The 8,934-nt window shown below is 46.9% G+C and overlaps 1 pseudogene; it reads right to left on the bottom strand.

The window, feature by feature from the left end:
• Positions 1-1,311: 1,311 nt before the first annotated feature.
• On the bottom strand, positions 1,312-5,355 carry LOC136626626 (nuclear pore complex protein Nup155 pseudogene; annotated as a pseudogene).
• Positions 5,356-8,934: the final 3,579 nt, after the last annotated feature.

Below are 8,934 nucleotides of genomic sequence, written 5' to 3'. Positions count from 1 at the left end.
TACCACCTTATCATGTTAATCCAGAGGAAGGCAAAAAACCCCCAATGAAGCAGAAGCCAATTTAGCCCATTGGGGGAAAAAATTCCTTCCCGACTCCATAATGGCAGTCAGAATAATCCCTGGATCAACATTTTGAAAGTTGGTATAGCAGATCGATGTTATCTATGCAGGAGGACAAGATGCCCAATATTTCTAGCAGTAGAGTAAGATGTGGAGCATGGAGAATGTCAGCTGAACTGATAAGCCGATGTACAATGTGGAATTAGTGGAAGTGGAGAAAAGGTGGTAAAATAGATTGATGTTTTCCCAACTTCTACACATTCTCCCTTGGCTTATCATTTAAGTCCACAGTCCCCATGATTAAAATCTTTCTCTACTGCTCTAAATGAGGCACATGTTGTCCTGATGCATAAATACCATCATTCTGCTGTACCACCTTATCTTGTTGATCCAGAGGAAGGCAAAAAAACCCCAATGAGGCAGAAGCCAAATTAGCCCATTGGGGGAAAAAATTCCTTCCCGACTCCATAATGGCAGTCAGAATAATCCCTGGATCAACATTTTGAAAGTTGGTACGGCAGATCGATGTTATCTATGCAGCAAGACAAGATGCCCAATATTTCTAGCAGTAGAGTAAGATGTGGAGCATGGAGAATGTCGGCTGAACTGATAAGCCAATGGGGAATGTGGAATGAGTGGTTGTTGAGAAAAGGGAGTAAATTAGATTGATGTTTTCCCAACTTCTACACATTCTCCCTCGGCTTGTCATTTAAGTCCATGTTCTCCATGCTCAAAATCTTTCCCTACTGCTCTAAATGTGGCACATGTTGTCCTGATGCATGAATACCATCATTCTGCTGTACCACCTTATCTTGTTGATCCAGAGGAAGGCAAAAAACCCCCAATGAGGCAGAAGCCAATTTAGCCCATTGGGGGAAAAAATTCCTTCCCGACTCCATAATGGCAGTCAGAATAATCCCTGGATCAACATTTTGAAAGTTGGTACAGCAGATCGATGTTATCTATGCAGCAGGACAAGATGCCCAATATTTCTAGCAGTAGAGTAAGATGTGGAGCATGGAGAATGGCGGCTGATCCAGAATAATCCCTGGATCAACATAAAATAGATTGATGTTTTATCATTGCCCATTTCCCCTCCCTTCCAATCGCAGGCTTACCTCTTGTTCCTCCCCGCTGGTTCTGTGCAATGGAAGGGGCGGAGCTAAGCATAGGAGCCCATGCAGCGGCCGATGTTCCTGGACTATCTTTTGGGCCCAATGTAAAAACGCCCGGAGCTATATTGGCTTGGAATTACGCCCGTGTGATCTGATGCATTGGAACACAGGTTGTGTTAAATTGCTGTCTGTCAAGGCTCTGGACGATATTATGGTCATTTCCATATGCGGGGAGCAGCCCATGAATACATTGCGGCAGAAGGAAAGGCTTTTTCACCTCCGTCCAGAAGGGATTTCCAATTCTGAAATCACGTGGGAAACGGCACATTCATCTCCAATATTGTCTTTAACCCAAAGTCTGCCGGCCAATCCAAGGAGCAGACTTGTTGTTCCAGGTACTGAGCCAAAAACTGAAGAGGAAGATACATGGGAGTGCTGGCATAGATCTTGCCCAGTGAGACCAACTTCAGGTTCAGCAGTTGCATCCTGTCGGCAGCATCCATCTCTACGCTGTCCTTCAACTCTGTTTGTATGATTTCCTTCCATATCTGCTGCACCAAGAAAGCATTAGAAAAAGAAGCACATCTAAGGATTGCAAGCTTGCACTCTGAAAGCTGGAATGGGTCTGCAAATTTCTCATACAGAGCTGTAAGGTCCATTACCTGTGAATCAAGCTGCGCCGCAGCAGTCTGTGCTGTAGGATGTTGGGAGTATTTCCTGAGTAGCACTTTCTGGATTTCAAGCTGTACTTTAGCGACATCCATTAAGTCTTCCAGCTCATGTATGAGTTCTGAATCTTCAGCACGTCCATACTGGCCATTGGTGGTTCTGGCACACAAGATGGCTCTAGATAAGTATTCAATCCTTCCTTTCAGAGAGATGTTGGGGCTCTCGTAGTCCGCTAGTTTGGCCATCACCCTGGCAGCTTTGATGGGACTTCCCTTCTTCTGGTAGTAACAGAACAATAAATTCATGTAGCGCACTTCGTTGTCCTCATGGTTGGACATGCGCACCAAATGAGACTCCAGAAAAGGTGACTTCAGCTCCAGCAGGACGTCTGTGAGATCAACCTTGATGAGCCAGTTGAATAACACAATATGGAAGAATTCATCTGCAGAGCGCGGAAGCAATTCCAGTATCTGGTGAAAAAGAAGTCCAGAGGGGCCGTGCTTTGTGGTTACTGTTCGGGGAGCAGATTTCCTTTGGTTGACCAGCTCTTGCAGTAAATCAATGATGATTTTGTAGCTGTGCATCTTGGTTTCAAATGCTTGTAAGCCCAACTCATCGCCTTCGGGCTCACCGTTCTTCAGATAGCGCAAACCAAGGCCTTGCGGATCCTTGTTTCCAGCATATGTAAGGCACAGCTGTACTACACCCTCATAAAAACACTGCTGTCTGTACTTGCCACAAACACTAGCCAAGTCAAGAAGGTGACATACTTTCTGGTACTCCTGCAGTGACGCGCGCAGCAATTGTTCTTTATCATACTTGTTGTTGACTTGAAGGGATCGTTGTATAAGTACATAAGCCTTGGACAATATGGCATCTTCACTGCTGTAAAATATCGGGCACATGTGCTGCAGGTAAGAGATCACCTCATCCGTATTTACATTGTGACGGATATGGCAGTCGATCAATGATGCGATGAGAGTCTTGGTCAGCTTCTTCCCCCGGATGACTAGATCTTTAAAGGTCATGTTTTTCAGCTGCTTCTGCAACTCCTTGCGAAGCCCAGACACTACCTGGTGAAAGTGGGGCTCACAGAACTGGTTCCACACCGCTAAGGTTTGGCAGGTCTTCTTCACCAACTGGTGAATTCCTTGAAGGGAGGTCTTCTCCGTTAGCGGGGCCTCAGTGTGACACTCGTCATGTACCTCTTGGTGATGGCAGGTGTTGGTATCACGCTTTAGGAAACTGAAGGCTTTTCCAGAACTGTTCTTCAGCTTCTGCCTTGTGCCGGTGGTCGCCCTGTTGCCACGAGGGATCGTGCTCTCATATTTAGACTTTAGATCTCTGAGGGTGCCCGTTCCAAAATTAAAATTTCTCTCCAGAAATTCTTGTAAGTCTCTGAGGTCTCGTAGAGCTGATTGCAGAAGTTCTCCGGAGATGCCACTATCCATTTTTATGAAGTCACCGTTGTCATTCTTGCATGTTCTTTCGACTATGAGGTCTTTATCCCAGATGAGGTGAATAATGCTGGTAAAATAGATGTAAATCCCATTGTGTCCTCCAGAAAAATGTTGTTGAGTTGAACCCTGGAAGCGTTTATTTGGTATCTGGCTACGTGTGGGTAAGGGTGACCCAACAGATATGGTGTTATTTGCCCTGGTGTTATTGGGTGCGGGAAGTGAAGAGTTATTCTTCACCTGCGCTATTCCTCCATATCTGAAAAATACCTCAGTAGCCCAGGTAGACAGCTTCTGATCGGAGGCAGCAGTAGAACACGCAAGGTGTAAACTAGCTGCACAGGCCTGGTCCGGGTGATACACCTTAAAAAGTTGTTCAGTCTTCTGCTCATTTTCATCTTCATAAGCGTCGATGAGAGGATCCTGAAGCTGCTCCACCGGTCTGACCAGAGAGAAGATATGGCTTCCATGTGCGGAGAGCACAACAAACATCTTGGCTGGAACCATATGTTGTTGGACGGAAGAGTCCTTGACAGACGCAATTACACAGGAATGACCCCGCAGATGTTTTACGGCATGTGTTTCCATTAATTGGTTCTGAAATGGGACGCAGTTATGGTTGATGCACCATAGTTGGTCATAGACGGCGTTTTCAGCAGCTGCCATAAGGAAAACGCCATCGCTATAAAGCACTTGATGGACGTTTGATGGCTTGTCCACGGTGGCAGAGTCTATAAATCCGGGCGGTAGGCGAATATGGACTAAATCCAATCGCCAGGGCTGAGCTGCGGGCCGCTTTGACGGGGCGGATGTAAAGTAAAGGCGGACGCCGGCGCCAGTAATAGCCACCAAGTCACAATTCACAGATTCTGAATCTTCAATGACAGCAATCTGAATGATGGGCCTGAAGAGTGACGGGTCGGCTGTCTTGGCGATCCCTACAGCAGCGGATACAATGGCGTCCTGGAATACTGACGCCTTTTTGGTTATTCCGCTGCCATCTGGACCCAAGTCATAGACCTGTAGTACGCCGCTCTCAGAGCGGGTATACAAGATGTTCCGGCTGTCATCCACAGCGATCTGAACGACGGGATCATGTCTGCTTAGAAGCCAGGAGGCGAGCAGCACGCCGGCCGCGCTCCGCGTACAGTTAATAATCTGCCACTTGGGGCTAAGCCAGCCGGCTTCAGCCCGGTAGACCACTTCATACAAGCAGCCGGATGTACCAGACAGAAAGATGCGCCCATTGTGTGTGCCGGCGACAGATACGTAGGTATCTTCTGCAGCGGCAGAATACAAGGGCTCTTCTAGCAGCTGGATCTGCCCAGAAGGGTTGTCATGGGGATCTTCAGGCTGCAGACAGCTCACTCCTAATACAACAAGTGTGACCGGAGTGGCAATGATTAGCAGATGGGACGTCTGTGGCTGGACGACACCTTCTTGAGGTCTGACCAGTCCAGCACACACGATTGTGTCCCTGAGGCCACCAAAGCGAGTGACATTCCGGCCGGTGCGGAAGTCCCACAGGAAGAGGTCACTGCTAATGGCCAGCCAAGCCTGGCTGATCTCAGGGAACACTCCCATCATGCAATGAGTGTTCTTCATGGGGTTAAAATAATCTAACATCTCCGGGGGAAGCGGCACTGTGTGCACAGCGCTGACCACCGGGAGTGTGGGGGCGACACCGAGCAGATGAGGGGCCTGCAGAGGGTAATCAGCAGGGGAGTTACCTGACAGAGCAGGGCTGTCCCGAAGGTCCAGGGCGGATGACAAGTCCCTGTAGGCTGAGGCCTCGTGCAGCAGGCGCTGGATCCTCTTCTTGGCTGCGTCCATCGCGTCGTCCATACGGGTTGAGCGCGACTCTCAACTGTCAGTTGAGCCGTGTGCAGTCTGTTGTGACATCAGGTGCGCGCGGGAGGACACGTGACCCGCGGAGCTCGAGCGGGGTTTGACAGCTCACGTGACTCCTGTCTCTTCTTCCTGCAGAACTGCAACACAGAGTAGCCGGGAGGCATATTTGGGATTTCAGCCGCAGTTCAGTAGCAGTGAGCGATTCCAGCGACCTGATTGGTTGTTGGGGACACACCCCCTTTGGAGATGTGCACGTGTGGCCGGGTAGTTAAACAAGCAGCAGCACGGCCGTAGGAGGGTCGGCAACTAAGCCCAAGCCTAAACCCTAACCCTAAGGTTGCTTGAATTGCTGAGTTTAGGCAGAACTGGGGAAGAAAAAGTTAATATGCCCTCCGCAGGATTACATCATGGTGAGCGGCTCTGCGGAGCCTCGGAGCTCCTACTGCGCCCACGGAGAGAAGCTTCACTCTGCTGCACGTCTGGTGTATGTAGTCTGCTCATATGTGTGTATATTTGCTGTATACTATGTATGTGTTAATATGCTGTATACTATGTATAGTATATATAGTGTGTGTATATATGCTCTATACTATGTTTGTGTGTGTATATGGCTGCATACTACTGGTATGTATAGTGTGTATATATGCTGTATAGTATGTATAGTGTGTGTATATGGCTGTATACTACTGGTATGTATAGTGTGTATATATGCTGTATAGTATGTATAGTGTGTGTATATATGCTGTACACTATGTATGTGTGTGTATATGGCTGTATACTATGTATGTGTGTGTATATGGCTGTATACTATGTATGTGTGTGTATATGGCTGTATACTACTGGTATGTATAGTGTGTATATATGGCTGTATACTATGTATGTGTGTATATTTGGCTGTATACTACAGTGTGCAGTGTGTGTGTGTGTATATGGCTGTATACTATGTATGTGTGTGTATATGGCTATATACTACCGGTATGTATAGTGTGTATATATGGCTGTATACTACAGTGTGCAGTGTGTGTATATATGGTAGTATAATACACTGTGGGCATAGTGTGTATATTCTATATGTAGTACACTGTATATAGATATGCCTGTATACTATGTATAGTGCGTGTATATATGCTGTATACTATGTATGTATGTATATATGGCTGTATACTATGTATAGTGTGTGTATATATGCTGTATACTATGTATGTGTGTGTATATGGCTGTATGCTATGTATAGTGTGTCTATATGGCTGTATACTACCGGTATGTATAGTGTGTATATATGGCTGTATACTACAGTGTGCAGTGTGTGTATATGGTAGTATAATACACTGTGGGCATAGTGTGTATATTCTATATGTAGTACACTGTATATAGATATGCCTGTATACTATGTATAGTGCGTGTATATATGCTGTATACTATGTATAGTGTGTATATATGGCTGTATACTATGTATGTGTGTATATATGGCTGTACACTATGTATGTATGTATATATGGCTGTATACTATGTATAGTGTGTGTATATATGCTGTATACTATGTATGTGTGTGTATATGGCTGTATGCTATGTATAGTGTGTCTATATGGCTGTATACTACCGGTATGTATAGTGTGTATATATGGCTGTATACTACAGTGTGCAGTGTGTGTATATGGTAGTATAATACACTGTGGGCATAGTGTGTATATTCTATATGTAGTACACTGTATATAGATATGCCTGTATACTACACTGTATAGTTGGTATACATTGTATATGACTATGGTCCCCTGCACACGGGCGGAAATTCCACGGCGGGATTTCTCGCAGAATTTCCGCCTGTGCCCGCCTGCATAGGATTGCATTGCAAAACGCAATCCTATGCAGACGGCCGTGATTTGTCCGTGTGAAATCACACGCGGTAAACAAATCATGACATGTTCTATTTCTGTGCGGGTCTCACAGAGGCCCACACAGAGATGTCACCCCTGGCACGCCGCCTCCGCTCTGCGCATGTGCCCGCTGGGTGGCAGCCTGCACATCACAGAGTGGAGAAGACGCGGAAGAAGGTGAGCCGCACTGCTCACTGCCGGGGTGCGGGTCGGATCCTGCTGCGAGAATTCTCCGACCCAGCCGTCTGCAGGCGGCCTAAATAATACACCGTGTGCATGCTGTGAATGCACATTATACCTTGTGTGCATACTGTCTGTATATGATGCTCTGGATGTTGTATAACGTTTGTATATGTGTGTTCTATATAAATATTCCCAGCGCTGCAGTGAACGGACTCCAACAGACATATAAATGTGCCGGACCTACTTCACAGGGTGCCTCACACCGAGTGCACCCCTCATCTAAAGAAGCGTTGTATAATCCCCTGGGCCCGCCCCTTCCGCATGGTCCGGACCGCTCGCTGGGGATTTTTATTTAGTTTCTGCTATTGTCTATCTCTCTCCGGTTTATACTTATATATTCGTATTTCCCTCCGATGCTCTCCATGATGTGATGTCGTAAGGACTGGCGACCAGCATATCTATCACCTCAACCACCCGATTATCTGGTTCTTCCTGCCGGCCTGGATCTTTGACCCACCGGCGCTCCCAGGGAAACCCGGTTACCGCAGGGTGAGATAAAAATATTATATTTATTAAATTGGTAAATATAAATCCCCCCCCCCCCCCCACTCTGGGGCGCTGCCTTCTGATCTCTGTTCTGTATATATATATATATATATATATATATATATATATATATGATAGAGTATATGTGTCCGACCCCATATTCCTGTGTAGAAGGCGTGTATGGCCGGTGGATGATGGTACTGTATGTATGGTGTGAGCGCTATGCGCATACGGGTGTTGTGTGTGTGTGTATATATATATATATATATATATATATACTGGCTGATATACTCGGCTTCGCCCCAGTTAGTTTGGTACAGAGAACAGGAACCGAGGATTATAATATGTTCCCCATTTTGCCTGGTTCTTCATGTTACCCAGGAAACACCGCGTGGAGGTGACCACGTGCTTCCTTGGCTAGAATTGTATAATCCAGTTGTGACCCCGTTACTTTTCCTACTTAGGATCTAAGGAACAGTTGCGCCAAATGTCATGTTTGTCCGCCATGGGGAGTAAGGCCGCTCTCACACAGCCCGCTTTTTACTGCGATGCTTAATCGCGGCACAACACCTCCATTGATTTCAGTGATGTTCTGCCGACTAGCGCTCGGACGCAGCATGTCTAACGCTGTGATTTTCAAGCGCTGTCTGCTCTATTTTCGTGCATTTTAGCACTTTTTAACACACCTCATCACCCATAGTGGGGCGCTTCAAAAACGCTGACAAATAGTGGAATGCCTTAGAAAAGGCCGCGCGAAATCGCAGTAAAACGCCATGATGTGCTAATGCGTGCGTGAGAGCGGCCTTAGGGAATTAGTGATGAGTCAGGCCGGCTTCACACGGGCAAGATTCTCCCACGAGTCTTGTGCCTTGCGGGATGTGAATATGATCCCCATTCTTTTGAACGGGGTCATACGCATGAGCGATTGTTTACCCACATTGCACCACAAAGCGATACAGGAAAAGAATCGCGACACGTACCGTCTTTGGGCGCGCCTTCACATCGCAGCGGCCATTGTTGTCAGTGGGGCCGGCGGCAGCATCGCTCCATGTGCTAGATGCACGCGATGCAATGAGGCGTCTCACCAATGAGAACGATGGGAGAAACTCCGTGATCAGCCGCGGCGGAGGATCGCTACTTCTCCGAAGTGATGCCAGATGTTTTTAATACAAAAGACGC

This window comes from Eleutherodactylus coqui, chromosome 4, assembly GCF_035609145.1.
Source record: "Eleutherodactylus coqui strain aEleCoq1 chromosome 4, aEleCoq1.hap1, whole genome shotgun sequence".
Lineage (NCBI taxonomy): Eukaryota > Metazoa > Chordata > Amphibia > Anura > Eleutherodactylidae > Eleutherodactylus > Eleutherodactylus coqui.
This window is presented reverse-complemented; position numbering and strand designations above follow the sequence as displayed.